This window comes from Corvus kubaryi, unplaced genomic scaffold (assembly GCF_017639235.1).
Source record: "Corvus kubaryi isolate FWS band 111438036 unplaced genomic scaffold, C.kubaryi_AGA036_p1.0 133, whole genome shotgun sequence".
Lineage (NCBI taxonomy): Eukaryota > Metazoa > Chordata > Aves > Passeriformes > Corvidae > Corvus > Corvus kubaryi.
This window is the reverse complement of record NW_024580667.1, coordinates 30,418,667-30,435,258: the sequence shown is the minus strand read 5'-3', so window position 1 is coordinate 30,435,258 and position 16,592 is coordinate 30,418,667.

The following is a 16,592-nucleotide window of genomic DNA, read 5'->3' as shown; positions in this document are numbered from 1 at the left end:
TCCCATTCCATTGCAGGAACGGAACTCCTGGAACCCTGTCGCAAAACTAAAAAGTCACCAGCGCTCCTCGGAGCTTCCTTCTGCCCCCGGCTCACCGCGGCACCTTGGGTACGCCTTTGCCGTGCCACAAGCAACCCCGCTCTCCCAGACACCCCTTGCAGGACCGGCCATTAGCGGCACGTTGAGGGCTGTCCCGACAGCCCGGCCTGCCGGCTCACCTGCGGGGCATCATGCCCCCAAATCCTCCTCCTCTTCCCTCCCTACTGCCCTGGGGCAACGGACAGGAGCCCTCTGCCCGTCTGGGGGTCCCAAGTGGACAAAAGGGGTGGCTCGTTTATTCAACCCCTCTTCCTTTCCCCACCTCCAGCCCTATGGGGCTGATTCCCCCCCACAGACCCCAGCCCGCCCCCTGGCTGCCCCCTTCCCAGAAAAAGAGGGGGTATCTGCGAGCAGGGCAGCCTGGCAGGGGATAGTCCGGACCTCGGACTGCAAAGGAGCGTTTAATTAGCGTGGCATCAACCCATGTGTTATTTTTTAATTCCTCTTTCAAAGGAACCTCTTGGCCATTGTGGTTTTTCTCTGAGTTAAACGAGAGGAACAATCATGAATGAGTTTAAACGTTGCATTAGCTTTAAGCACATCCAAGGCAAAGTATTGAATTTCATATTTATAGGAGGAATTTACATTTGTACATTGACTCATGGTATGACGTAGGGCGAAACTGATTTCCTCCCACCCACCCCCCACCCCCCCCTTCTTCATAATTTGGTCGAAATGGGGCAAATAAGCAAACAGAAAAATCATCGGTTTAATCCACGTTTTAATGAGCGCTGACCCGAAGAGCAAGATTTTGTTGAGTAGATATCTGAGTCCTCTCTCTCTCTCCATCTCCCTCCCTCCTTCCCTCTCTCTCTCTCGTGATTAATTCAGGGACTGTAATCATGGACATTGTACATCAAACCTTTCTGCTCACGCTAGACTCCTGCAGATCTTTATTGGTTTATATGAAAGCGAGTAAACATATTTCAGAGGATGCCCTTTCAATCTGGCTCCATTTCCACAGCACATAATTCCAAGGACAATTTGTTTTAATAATAAGAATGGATGCAGTGTTAATGGTTTTCAATTTGTGTTTAAAAAAAAAAATTAAATATTTATAAGTATCGATCGAGGGTTTCAGGATTTTACAGAAGTCTTAACACATTTCATAGATGGGATTTTTTTTTTTTTTTAATTTAGAAACCTGTGTCGTATTCTCTTTTATGCTGTTTATTGATTTAAGCAGCATCCGTGTCTCAAGCGAGAGACTAATAGATTTTCATTAAAATAGGCTCTCTTAATCCTGATTGTGAATGGATATGATTGATCCATGCAGCACACTACACATCTATAATATTAATAAAGGACATTATCATGGCAGGATTTGCTTTTCCGTCATCAGGGCACTTTTGTTTTTTCCCCTTCCTTGCAACCTTAAAGATTTATTTGCGAGCTGTAAAATAGCCCACAGGAGGGAGACGCTTTGGGAAGAATACATTTTTATATTAGACTCTTTTTTTGGTAGTTTTAGTGGAAAGATTTTTTTTTTTTTTTTAATCTACAAACTGCTGTGGCAACATATGGTGAAAATTAAACTGTTTCCCCCGCAAATCTAATCTTAAAACATTTATGTTGAGTTTTATTTTTAGAAAAACATTTTTAAAGGAGCGGAAAACAATCTTGTATGAAAAGTAAAATAAAGAACATTTGAAAGGCTATAGTTTAAACTAACAATAGCCTACTTCACTGGCTGATGCTGCTGGACTGGTATCGTACCTGACGAATATGTTACGAAGTGGTCGGGACAGCAGCGGCTACAGTAATTAATGGAGTGTGACAGAAATGCTAAGGGCTTAATTGTCTTTATTCCGACTTGTAGTAACGTAACCAAAGGGATACATTAATTCAGCACAAAAACATATAAATGCTCTCCTCTCTCCTGCACCAAGGTACAAGCAAACACACGCGCTCACACACGCTCACATCTCTTTTCTATCACAGCATTAGTTTTTAAAATATATATAAAGCTGTATCTTTCCAGCAACATTAATTACTCATATATTCATTACAGGGAGCCTAGACGTGTTCAAATCCTCATCTACTTTTACTTCTGCAAAATTAAACATTCACGAGGTGAATTACAATAAGCAATTGCCTTTGTGTGTAATTAATTACGATGCAGTGGGCCAGCATAATGGGCGAGTAGCCCCCTTGCTTTCAGTTGCCCTGGATAACTCGAGCAGAATAGGAAGAGTCTGTGAGGGGAAGAAAAAAAAAAAAAAAAGAGTGAAAAAAGTTGAGAGCTGTAAAGTTTGTACTGAATTTAGCAACACGAAATACACACAGAGAGAATTGTTTGCCTTCTCTAGTAATGTGCGAGGGACGCTGCAATTTTGAACTCTGTAATAATGATTAATAAGTCAAAAGGGCATATTTTTCTTTTATGGTATGCAGCGCTCAAGGGAATATTCCGTGTATGTCTTTAAAACGAAGTAGGAATATTTACACACATGCACAGAGTTAGCAACAGCACCAAAGAAAGAAAAAAACCACGAATATTTCAGTGAACTATTACATTTTTTCAATTATTTCCCAATGAGTATTTCAATGAACTGTTACATTTTCCCAATTCACAAGGAAGATTTATGGGATTATTAAGATTTCTAGTGGAAATATTATACAGTGGAAGTTTATCGTCTCTCAGGGATTGTACACCATTTGATATCAATTTCCAGATGTTATGATCTTTTTTCAGAAAATAATTGAGTATATTAACTTCTTCCCTACAGAAGACTATTTAGGGCTTTATTTATTTATTTATTTACTTACTTATGCTGTTAAGGGCACAACTATTTTCCTCCCACCCCTTCCTTACAGAACTAAATTGTTGAAACGTAAGTAAACTTCAATCAGATAGCAGCTTGATACTCAAGGGAAGGAATAATTTATTTGCCACTTTATTGCAAGAAGAAGCCCGTGAATTTAGCTATGTTTTAAAATAAAAACAAGGTACATCCGAGAGCGCCCGCCTGCCGATTTCGCTGCCCCCCGCCTTGGGCAGGGCGGGAGGCCCTGCGCTCTCTCTCGGTGGGCGCCGGAGCCCCCACGGAGTCGCGGGGCTGTGCCGGGGGGAGGCGCGGACCCCCGGCCGAGCGCCCTGAGCTCCGCCGGGACTGCACAACTAAGGCACGTCAGGAAGGACACGCGTGTTTCTGAGCGCCACGCGTGCCCGCCTGGTGCGGCGAGTGCCCGAGTCCCGCGGGGCTGGGAGCGCGCACACGCGCGGGCTCCTGGCGCACGCAGCGGCGCGCAGGCGGATCCGACCGCAGCGGCCGCTGTGCACGGACACGCACAGACACCCACACGTCCTGCGGCCCCCACTCCGCGGCCCGGCGGGGCTCGGCCACAGCGGCTGCACGTCCCCCACTCCCTCGCCCCCCGCTCCGGCCGAGGCCCCTGTGTCAGACGAGGCGGGATTCTGCCCTGCCGGGGCTGCACCCGCGCCCGGCCCGGCTCGGCCCGTCGGGGGAGTGGAGCAGGAGGCCGAGGCTTTGTAGCTGTGCCCGGGAGAGGCGCAGGGCGGACGCGCCCCTCGTGCCCGGTCCCCACTTTTACAGGCTGCGGGTGGGCAGGGTGTCCTTTCCCCTGAGCTCTCCTTCGACCCCCGGGACGGAATCGGTGGGTCTTGCAGCGGCATATCCCTCGAGGAAGGGTCGATCTGGGTCCCCCCGGTCCTGCTGAGCTGCTTCCGGCCCCGGCTGTGGTCCCCGCCAGCCGCGGCCCTCGACGGACAGAGAACCCCCCTGCCCGGCCGCCGTGTGAAGAAATGGGGCCGGCAGGAGCGAGGTTTTACCCCAAAAGAGGAATTAAGGGCTGCGTCGGGCTTCAATGCCCCTACAAGGCGAGGCGAGGAGCAAGGGGGCTAACATTTCACAGGTTACCTCACCTCGCGTTTATCGGGGTAGTTAAAGGGAATAAAAGAGGTGGAGGAGAAGGAGAGAGAAAGAAAATCAACTTTAAGAGACTCTGGGTTTAAATAGCAGCCTTTGATATTTTGACAGTAAAATGGAAAACACTTAACAGGAGTCAAGTTTTGATGTCTGAGGCTGGCAGCGCCCCCTAAAATTATATTGTCTTGCCTGCTGCTTCAAATTGGACCCAGGACCTTATAACTTCTCTCCAGGTCTTTATCTGCAGCCTTTCTGATTGCAAAACCATAACTGTATCATTTTACACCAGTCAACTAAGCAAGTGCCAGTGGAATAAAATCCACAAAGTGCACACACATACCAGCTCTACAGCTAAAGTAGTCTGTTCTTTGCAAGTTGTAAAGGCCTGCAAATTAAATACCAATTACTGGAAGCAATAAAATGTTTTTTATTGCACAAAATCTACTTAAAACAGAAAAGAATAGTCGTTTTATTTTGAGGAGGGGGACAGGGGGGCAGCTCACGAAGACATATATTGGCAGAGAAAGATTATATACAGCGCCTGCACAAGGCCACAATGGAGACATTCTATGGCCGGCAGCAGGCAGGGCTTCCCCCTGTGTTGTACAGAGGGGGGTTCTGCAGAGGTGCTTATGATAGGGATTATTGTAGGTGAGACTTGGGGAGGTGGGAAGCCAGGGAACAGTAGCTCTAGGTAGAAGCAAGTGATGCAAACAAGTTATATGACAGCAATCCAATGTGCTTTTAAGGTCCTTTCCAAATGAGGTACTAAGGGGTTGGTGATGAAAACTACCTGATGTCTCCTCCTTCCCCTGCCCACTTTTCCTTCCCCTCTTTGGGGAAGAATGGTTTACTGGCTTTCTGTCTTATGAGCATCACATGAAAAGGCTCCCAATTTCCTACTGTACTCTCTGGGCCCCTCAGTGGAGGAGCCCTCTGGGAGGCAGCAAGGCAGGGTGCAGCTCCCCAGAGTTACTAGCTCCACGACAAGGCTGCCATTCCCCCACAAACATCCTCAAATTTCTACAGACCAAAACAACATCAGCAAACCTGCAAGTGGGAGGAATGTTTACCCAGAGGACACGTTCAGCTTTGCCAGAGTTCAGGTGTCCTTCACGACAACACAGTCCTGTGACTAGCACAAAGAAAGAAGAGTGGAAGTAGCCAAAAAGCCATACTCTGGCAGAGGAAAAGCAGTGTGATAAGCGATATGACAAACTTTATATGCTCAGCCCTTGAATTGCATATCGAAACCTCTCTCCAATACATGCGTCCCGCTCCTCATTTCCTTACTCTTTCATTACTCCTAGAACAGCCCATCCTTGTGGTTTGCCCTTATACAATGCCTGTGCTTCACCTTTGGCTTCACTTAATGCCAGGGACTGCCTGTGCATGGGACAGGACACAGCCCTTGAGAGCACCTACCATGCATGGTGGGTCATGACACTTATGCTGATGGGGGCTTGCATCGTACCACTTTAAATAGGCTTTGAACGACTGGGGTTTCTTTTTTTCCAGTGACAAAAGCAATTTCAGGATTGCAAGCTTGTTTCTTAACATGACCTCATTCTAAGTGAATAGAATCTCCTGCTCACCAGAGTGTATTACACAGAGCCAGGCTATGGCAACAAAGACCTTCCAAGCTAATTATCCACAAGCGTGCAGGCTTTCTGTGGATGAATTGGGTTTAGAAATGCTTGAAGACTAGATTCGACTAGACTTAGAAACACAGGGAAAACTGAAACTCTGCCATGTGGTTTACTGCCACTTCAAAGGTTCCCCATGCTTGCCATGTGAAATCTACAAGTTTTGAAATGAAGGATTTAAGCACTGCACTGCTGCTTGTGCTGTAAGGAGAGCAAAGGTGCAGGCACGCACTTGGGCTGCAGGTTCCACATGGCTTTTGTCTGGCCTGGAGGAGGCATCACGACAAGAACTTGGGTGATGGAAAGGGCCCTGGAATGGTGCTCACTTCCAAGGAGCCCCCAGAGACAATGGTCCTGAGGTAACTGGGAAGTGGTGGGGTCACCCTCCAGCACCAGTGGAAAGAGTGATGCTGCTGGGGCTACTGGCACCAGAGGCAGTAAAAGTGAAATATTTTCCTTTCTCTGTTCAAAATGGAGGGGCCATGGGTCTTATTTTCCCAGATTATAGCCTTTTTTTCTCAGTTGAACTTTCCCTCCACCCCTGAAGCAAGAAGTGCCCTGCCAATGGTTGCCCAGGGTTCACTCACAAGGGCTCAGCTGCTCAACAGCGAGGATGTGGCTTTCAGAACTAGTTGGGTCTCTTGATACCAGCCCCAAGGAAATGGAGGCTCAGGGCTGACATCTGCAGATCCCTCTTCTGCCCTGGGTCCTCATTTAACGCTGAGTGAGGAAAAGCTGTGGGTAGCAAAAGGTTTAATGGCATAGTAATGCTGCTCTGTTTGGGGCAGGGGGTGAGAGTCGCTGTTACAGAAAAGAATATTTATTCTTTTTTTTTCCTTAAAGAGGGGAATTCTGTCCTCAACATTGCTAAATGAGTAGGACTTAGGCTACTGCACACCGAAATCGCAGCATGCGCTCCCGTTTACACCCCTTGCTACATGTCCACACACACAAATATTCACCCATTGACAAGGCTGTGGAGGTTTCTGGTTTTGTTTAAAAATTGGCTGCCTGCAGCCTCCCCTTAGTTCCTCTGGGTATGCATGAGCAGCTGTGGAGAGCTGCAAGGCTAGCCAACAGACCTTGTAGCCCCCACAGATGTCAATTAGTTTCTCTCGGGCTTCCTTTGGATACACTCAGGTCTTGAGACCTCCATGTGCTGACTTATTTGTAAAGCATGAGTTATTCACTAACTCCGTGTTACTAATTAGAAGATTATCAGCTCTTGGTGGTTCGCTTGCCTGCTGCAGGGAGGTTCCAAGGAAACCCTCGTACAGACCACACTGAAGGAAAGCATCGATTGATTGCTCTGGTGCAACACTCCTGCTTTACACATTAAGGAGCAACTGGAGGGATATGAAAGGTTTTGGAGACCCTGAGTGCCTTTCCAGGCTTGGGTAACCCAGAAAGCAGCTTGCTGCATCTGCACCACCCTGGGTTGGTGAGAGCTGGCTGTCTGCTGGTGGAGCCAAGCCCAGCGTTGGGGGCTAAAGATTTCGGGAAAACGTGCAACAAGCCCATGTTGGGCTGTAGGAGGGGGGGAAAACGAGCATAAACCCTTCTGGCACGTAGGAAAAGACAAGGAGCTGGGTGCTAAAAGGGCAAGGAGGAAGGGAACAGTTAAGTACATTGCCTCTAGACACTGCAGCTTTTTAAAGTAGTTAAACTGACTGCACTCCTCTGGGAATCCATTTTAGAAGAGGCAAAATTGAGTGCATCTTTAATTTGCCTAATTTTCTTCATCATATATATTTTTGGATCCTCCCTGTGCTAATGAATCCTTGCTGTGTTCACGGGGAGTGAAACTTGTTAATATTAGCAGAGGTCATCATGGCCTTTCTCTGAGCCATCACTGTCCTTCCCGTGACTCGACCAAGCATTCACGAGGGTCATGCCAGGGAAGGAGGAGGGTCAGCTCAACCTGCCTGAAGTTTACCCACTTGCCTTTGATAGAAGGCACCACTTTGATCTAAGGTGTGGCATGAAGTGCAATAGTTAATATAGTTAATATTTATAAGCTTATGTACAAAAAAAAAGAAAGAAGGAGGCAGTAACATGAAAGTCTTGGTGCAGATAAAAACGGCCAGTGTAAAGCAGGAGACAAATCTGGGAACAAAAGAGGTTTTGGTGATGCTGCTGATGATGTCCTGGAATATCTGGGGTTTTTGATCTGTGACTGTGCCAGGGATTTCTCGTGTGCAGTTAAGTCACTTCATCTTTGTCTGCCTCGGTTTCCCACCAGCAAGGTGGGAATTAAACAGAACATTTTGTCTTCTCTTCATTTGTATGCATTATCTACACAATCTAAAAAGTTTAGTGCATTGCTTCTATTTTTGTTGTGTCTACTGCTTGGCAGTTTCGTGTTCCTTGGGATCCTTAGGCATTTTCCATAACACAGATAATAAGTTTAACAGGTTCTCTCTCTCTCTTTTTTTCTTATGCCTTTGGCCACAGAGCTCATCATATCTTGTTCTCATAAGCCAAATGCAGGAAAGTATCTTCAGAGCATCTCTGTGGGATCTCTGCTCCTCACTGAACAAGGTCTTGCCAGATTACAAGGAAATGAATGATGCTTAATAATTGCAGCTGTCCGATAGACTGATCCATCACATCTGTTCTGCTTGCCAGATGAGTCCAGACCACCAGTGGCCCAAAAATAGCTGCTCTTCTTAAGACTGCTCTGTAAAGCAAGGGGATTCCTGCAATTTTTAAAGGGATAAATCACAAAATGAGGACCCATGCAGGATGTAAACTCCATGCTGGCATGACAAAGATGCACAAATCCTTCAGTGGGGTGGCTGGGAAGAGCAAAGCCCTTTAAAAAGTGGCTTAGTCATTTATGTGTCTCCATTCCCTCTCTAATTTGAGACAACGTGTTCAGATTTCAAACTGTGGTGTGTGTAGTCAATTTTTGTTGTCTTCAACACTAAGAAGTTAAATATTGTGCTCTTCAAAAAGCCATGTCTCATATCTCATAAATCACCAAAAGGTGAGTCACCAGTCACCTCAAATTGAGAGTGCATTTGAGAGGGTAAGTTTAAGTAATTAGTTGTTTGGGGTTTTTTTCCACCATTACAGGATATGATCAGATTAAATCTGGCAGACCTAGCTGGAACAGTTTAAAAAGTTACCATCACCAGCTGCTTATTGCTGTTCCTCTGCCAGAGGTTACCTCCATCCCCCACATGCAGAAAGAGCAGTGTGAGCATAGACCTTGGCCACTGATATGCAGGAGTGAGCACCTTAACACAGTCTGGCTTTCCCTTCTTGTGCCTCCGTAGCAGGGTATGCAGGGAGTAGGTGTTGAGAAGTACTATATTCATAATCTTGACCATCAAATGCATATGTAACGGTTTGGGACTAATTCCTACTTTTTATGAATATGTGAATAAAATTCATTCTATGTTATGAATAATTTTCCCTATTTAGATTTTGATGTAATAGTTCATGTGATTGTTTTTCCAGAAGCCCACTGATGCAATTAATTTTAAACACAACTTACTAGTAATAACAGCAAACATGGTTGTGGTTTTTTGTCCCTTGCTTTCTAAAATATTTTAAAGTATTTTTTTAATCTTTGTTCTTTTGTTTCCCCATGGCAAATATTCAGGCTCTGTGGACACAGATTTCATGCTGCTTGAGGGAGGAGATATAAAAATTATACTTTCCTTTAGAGAATTATAATGTGAATGAGAGAAAAAAAAATTCCCTTTGTGATCTATTTATGCATTACCAGGCAAACTTTTCCTATGTTTCAAGATCCTTCATGTTCAGATGCATCATTCTTTTATAATAGATAGACTGGATGAAATGTCAAATACAATTGTGAACAATTCCTATTACTTCTAAAGTGATTATAAAAAAAATAGGCCCAATGGGAGAAAAAATGTATTAGTATGTTTGCTAATCCTAGGTTATAGTTAGAGAAAGTTTTTGGCAGGGGTGGTTGAAGAGGTATTTCCTAAAACTGCTTTGTTGTTGAGGTTTTTTTATTAGACCATTGATCAGTAACACGGCTCAAGAGTAGCAAGTTTTTTTCTCCAAAGAAGATGTATGATGCAAACTGGTGACTTCATGTGATTTGCCTGCTTACCAAGATGAAGAAATCAGATTTAAGTCTGCTACTGAAAGCCATTTTCAACATAAAGAATGACAAAAGCAATGGCTTTCCAAAATTATTATCAAAAATTCTGAAATTTGTTTTCCAAGAAAAACTATTTAGAGGACAACAGCAATGCTTCCTCAGTTTATTAAGATTATACTTTTACAAATAATATATGATATAGCCTCCTTAATCTACACCTGCTCTTTTATTAATCAAAGTCTGCAGTACAGGGGAAAAAACATCAACATTCATAGGAATTACATGATGTATACAGTTGTAAATGCAAGTGGATTAGTTTCGGAGCTGATCCCATTTAAAGCAGGACTGGGTGGCTGAGGTCCTTTTCTACCTGAATTATCCTATCATCCTAGAAATCACAGCTCAGAATCATGCTTCTGATGCCCATGCAGGCCATAAATTCCCAATGTAAAATTTTAAAGGCTAACGTCAGCAGTGCCCTCACATTAGAGCAGCAGAGTACACTCCAGTCTGGAGTGAGACACTCCTGGTGTCACTGGGAAATGAATTTAGATGCATGACCACATTTGAAATACTTAATAATTGCCTGCCTTCTTCACTAGATGTTTTCAAAGGCCTGACCTGGGGAGTTAGTTTCCTGCGTTCTCATACCAATCCCCCTGTTTGCATTTAGGAGCCCAGTCTCAGATCCTAGATGGACATGCACACACTGCTGAGGGTACCACCACACTTAAATTTGCCAGTTATGAGGCTGGTATCACTGCCTCACTCCCACACCCAGGGGCAGGAGAAGGTGCCTCAAAGGGTCGATTCAAAGCATCTAACTGAGGGTCTTTTCTCAATCTCTGCCAAGCAGACAATATCTTCATGCAGAAAGACTACAGCTATCAGCCTGCTAGTGTCGGTACTTAAATTAGGTATCTACTATAGCCCATACAAACAGCTCTACCTCCTCCAGCCATAATCCCTCTTCCCTCCTCCTCTCTGCTCCCGAAGAAGAGAATGCTGTATCGAGCCCACACCATGGACTGCCAGACTTTTAGTGCAGACCAGTGCTAATCCCATACATCTGATAACTCTGGGGCACCACTGGAGTCTTTGCACCAGGAGCTGAGTTGGTGCACAACAGTGTGACTATACATAGGCCAAAGTAAAGCCCCCAAGAATGCAGATGTCGTGGGTGTTGCATTCCCAACACTATTTTACTCCAGTGATCAGCTTCTGCTGGGATGGGCTACTTGCCAGTGTGGACTTCACCAGGATACAGATCCCTGTCGTGCTAATACAGCTACCTCTGTCATTTCCCTGGTGGCAGACAAAGATGAAGTGCTTCCCCAGAGTTTCTGCATGAAGTACCGAAGACTGGATTTGTTATCCCTGATAAAACTGAAGGAATATGATTGTTTATTCAGGCATTGTGCTCCCTACAACTGTACTTGCTATGCGTTTCAATGAATCCAACAAGCAATGTTATCCTGTGCTAAAGGCAATTGAAGACAGCCAATAGGGGTACCTAGTATAAAACTGACCTAGTTCTGCGCTGTATGAAGTAGACAGATGATGTCAGACAGGAGCAAAATTTTCTTACCCCAAAGCAAGGTACAGTGTTACTTCGAACTCCTTAAAAACTTGTGGAGAGATACCATATGTAGAAACAGCTAAAAAATAAGAATTTAGATAACAATAAATTAATTACATATACTCTTTGCCAGTACAGCAGCCACACAAAAGTGGCAATTGCACTAATAATTGCTTTCTTGGATAGTATCAAGGTGGTGGGACTATGGACAAGAGTAAATAAAAGATATCACAAGCAGGTCGTCTAGGCCAAACACACTCAGAGCTCTTCCATTGATGCCAAATACTTGTTATATTTAGATTTCCTGTTTGTGCAGAGAGAAGAAGACACCATCAAGGACAGGTGGTGTGTCTCAAAACATGTGAAAATAAGCCAGCCTTGTTATTGATAGGGTTGCAAACCCTCATTCAAAGGCCTTCAGTGCAGGTGCAAAGGAGCAAGCAGATGGAGTAGATTCACTGATTGTCAGATTGTGCACCAGCACAATCAACACAGAGATGTGAGAGTGATGCAAAGGTCCAGAAATCCATTGAAAAGTTGAAAGAAGGAATGGATATCCTATTGAAATTATTCCTGGGGACCACCATGGTCTCCTACAGGTCTCTGTCATCCTGAATTTGTAGAAATCTATAATAGAAATACTAAAGTCAGTCTGCATGGAGATGGTTTAATGTGGGGACACCAGATAAAAGAAAAGGTAGAAGGGACATATGGCTTTGGCACCTAGATTAGCATGTCATTAAAGTTGTGACGGATTTACATGCAGCTTCTCAGTTCTGGAAAACAAGAGAGAGCAGATAAAAAGGAGAACAGGATAGGACTGGAACCTCAAAGCAGTCAGAAGAAGAGATAAATGAGAGAGAATAAATCTCAATCTCAATCTCAGAAGAGAAGAAAGAGAGTAATCATTGAAAACCCCTAAACGTGGGTACACGAAAAACCGGAACATTACCACAACTCTAAAACACCAAGAGATGTAAAGAGGAAGGTACCCAGGCTGTGCCTCTTGTCTTGTGTGTTATGGAATCAGTAATCTAGAAACACTGGCTGGGCTGTGTGGACAGGCTCAGGGCATGGAAGCGTGTGGGTGTGAGAGCACGAGGCAGACAGACCAGTTCTACTGCAAAATAAAATTACCTTTTCTTCCTATAAGGTCTCACCCTGAGCTCTGCTGCATTGTTGCTGCAAGGCTGCAATAGTGTACCACCTTAATTAACAGAAAAGGGAACAAATAGACACAAATTTGGCACAGAGATTTTAAAGAGAATTTTTTTCAGGCTCCTGCATCCCACAGAAAGTAGCAACTAAAGGATGGAAGCAAACAGCTGTGGTGAAAGCCAAAGACAAATCAGGCATTTCTTCACTCCTAGCAGCAATATACTGCAAAATTAAAAGGCTGATTAATGAAGATGACATTACAATAGGCAGCCCTTACAACTTCTACATAATTCAAAGGGTAAGTTGGGGTACAGGTGTTGATAGCTTAAACACACACTGACATGGAGAGTGCTAAAACGATAGTGGAAAGAGGCATTTATAAATGATGGAAACAAACCATTTCAACAGAGCAGCTCTTCACTGGAGGAGAAAATGCAGACCCACAGGCAGCCAGTGATACACTGGTGTGAAAGGTGATGGGAACCAGAAGAGACTTAGTTCAATAGCTAAGGAGGCTTTAGACCATCAGCATGGGTTCAGGCAGCCAGAGCCTCCAGGGCCGGGGGCGAGCACTCAGTGCTCAGGGCCCTTCAGACGCCAGCATTCAGATTTGGAAGCTTCTCCTGCACAACTGGCCTCTGTCAGGGACAAAGAAGACTATGGACCAGTGGTGTTTCTGGCTCCCACTGCTCTGCTCAGCTCCAGAATGCCTTCTTTTTAATGCAGTTTTCCTTGTGTATTCATTTTGTTCACATTTAACCTTAGTAGAGATTAGTTTTGACTATTGGGAGAAGAGGAGTAAGCTCAAGCAGATGCATGGGGATAAACTGAATCTTCAATATGCTCGGTTATGTATGGGTATGTTAAAAAAGGGAAAAAGAAAGAAATTGAAAAAAATGCAATATAGTGAATGTTTTAGTTTTAGGCCATATGTCCTTAACAGCTATCTTTTGCATGAGTTGTTGGAAGCAGTCTGGACATAAGAGTATTAAACTACTGAACCTGATAGTGAAACAAATGAGATCTAGAAATGGAATAAGTACATTTATTTTTAATATTTTTCTGTAATCTTTTTGTACTTGTAACTCACCAGTAAGTCATTCTCAATTTTTTTTAAAAAAAGGTATTTAAATTTTCAGCAAGGATCACCTGTAATATGGTTCTGAAATGTTTCATTGGTGTTAGGAATTCTTAGATGGCTGATATAAACTATGTGGTTGAAAAATGTCTGGTAATGATTCAAAAGCATAAACAAGGCAAAAGGGTTTGGTTTTGGTGTTTTGTATGTGTGTGTGCATGTGCCTGTGTGTCTGTCTGTTTATTTATTTAGGTCTCTTCTTAAAAAACTCAACTTTTCAGTACCCTCTTTTTCCACAGGTTTCCCCTTCTTTGAGCCAATATCATCTATAGACCCTTATTCACTTTGCAGCATTTCCCCGAGTGAATGTGTTTTTACAAAGCTTCCAGGGTTCCACACCTTTCCAACTGTTCATTTGGGGGAAATAAAAGCCCTAGCTGTTTGAACAATAGCAAAAGCCACGGAGTTAAATTTATGTGAGAGAGGTGTGACAAATAAACAAGCAAAACTCCTCCTTTGAGTTCCCAGGAAAAGGTGTAATGAAATTCCACAGGAATAAATGGAATTACTCCACATACAGACTTCTTCAGGAGGCCACAACCTGATCCCCAAATGGTTGGACTAACCCCTGGTTACTCTGGGAACATGCCACCCTGGTATAAAGCCATAATAATGGTGAGTTCAGGAAATCTGTAGCCCTTTTTATAGCATGGACTTTTCCTCCCAACACGTGGCTACTTGATAACACCCAGTGGCAGCAGCAGGGCCTGAGTGTGTGGACCGCACACACAGCTTCCACTGAACACTAAGCCAGGATGTTGTCCTCAATCCCCAGTTGTTCCCTGAACACGGCAGAGCTGTGTTTCAGCTCACAGTCCTTGTTTACTACTGTCTGCCACCTGTCACCTGAATTCAGTGTGCCCGCCCAGGCAGGTTGACCCAAGCACACTGCCACAGGATGTTCACTTCTCAGCTATGTACTATATGTAAAGTATAAACTATAAAAGTCTCCCATGGAAAAAAATCCAAGGAACCCTGTGCCACATAATGGAATCAGAAAGAGGAAATTATTACATAAGATGTTAGACCGTTTATTTTGCCTGAACTGGGTGAAACATAAAGAGCAAATGGAGAATGTAGCTGATGAAAAGCAAAGTTGATTTTAAATTAAATGTATGAATTAATCACATTTTAAAACATAACATTGAAGGTATTGGATAATTAGAAGTGCATTCACATCACTTAAGTTTACTTAATCTAAAGGTTAGGTGGCCAGTTAAGGCTGGTGGTGTGGGGTTCCTCTCCTATACTGCATAAATAGGTTATTGCCTCAAGGTGGAAACTTGTTCTGTTTCATTTGTATCTCCTGTCTCAGCCCATGCTGCATGCCCCAGAGGGATAGCTCCCATTCACTTTCTGAAGGGCCTTCTTTGTCAAGTCCAGAATAATCCCAAACAGATCTCTGAGAGTCATGCTTAACTCTAGAACAAGATGAGTCTTACCCTCCTTTGCACTACTGTGGGCTCAAAAGTTATTGCCTGCTATCTTCATAATTATTTAGAAGTAGCTATAAGACAGTTTTATTCTGGTAACGATGTGCATAACTGTGGCCCATGCTTACTGACAATAGCATCCCACAGCTTGAAGACAAACGCTTTCGGTTCTTATAATAAATGTAAAAATACCCATTGCCTTCTACTGAACTGAGTAAGATCACTCATGCACATATCAGTCTCTATACTTCTAACTGCTTCTGCATTATTCATACACAAATTACTGTCTGTACATGGACATATTAAGAAAATGATTGCATTTGCATACCTTTGCATTTAAGTGTTTCTGAATGTGAATAATATAAAGATAGCTTGCACAGTATGGACTAGTAGCTTATAATTTGAGGATATCAAAAAAGCAGGGTAATTTTTCTTGTATTTTTAAATAACAGCTGCTTCACTGTCTGTGTGGCTTTATCTACCAACTAGATTGTACTGTCAGATATCACTGAAAAGGTATCAGCTTTACTTATGCCGTCTTTTGCTACAGCGATGGTTTACGATAAGGAAAATGTTAAGGTGTGTGGCTCATTTAATCAGCAATTTTGCAAGTGTTTTACTTATGTCAACAAAGAAAAAATTGTTTTTAGCGTCTGGTATCTAGAAGGCAGTGTGCAGCATAAATTATTCAAATCAAAGCAATATAAATCTTTGTACAGCAAAGGAAAAGCCTCAGAATTCATCGCTGTGTGTTACAGCTTTGGATAGGACAATGACTTCTAATCAAAACTCCGCAGTACAGTCCCTACACTTAAGATGCCAACTTGCCACTAAGGACCTGATTATCTATAAATTTATGGGAAGCTGCAATAACTGGTGTTTGCCTCCTGATAATGTTTTCTGACACACATCAGGAGATTCAGCTGATCTGTGTTAGAGATTATTGTACAGAATCTGCAGTTTATACGGGCAATGAGTAGACAGAAGGTCCATTTGAGACCTTTAGCTATAGACAAGCGCATAAGGAAAACTGTTTCCATAGAAACATGCCCCACAGCTGTAGTTAGTATAGGAAAAATAGTTTTATGATTATTTCAATGAAGTTCTACCTTTTGTTTTCAGTGCAAGATGTATACAATGGGTTGTTTCATAGTGTGATCTCACTGTAGCTAAGGTCTTACATGAGCAATTCACCCCGAAGAGAAGGACACTACCTTTCCCTTATGTGTTCCTAAGAGTTTTATTAGATTGTGTGGACGGTGTCCACAGAAGAATGATTTTTATATAAAACAATATTGGTTTTCAGAATTTATTCTCTGTACAATAAATGCTTACTTTTACATGAACTCAAAAAAAATTGTAAATACAATTTTCAGATTAAAAAAAGAACCAGATAAGCATCCAACAAATCCGGGGGAGGAATGTCCAGTGATTCCAGGGGGGAATGAGTCAGGCTGAAAGAGAACTATAGGAAAACAGAGGATGGGCATGAGTAATTCGCTAACAGGTTTGGCAATATCTTCTTTCCATTTGGGTCATTTTTGATTTAGATGGAAAATTTCCAA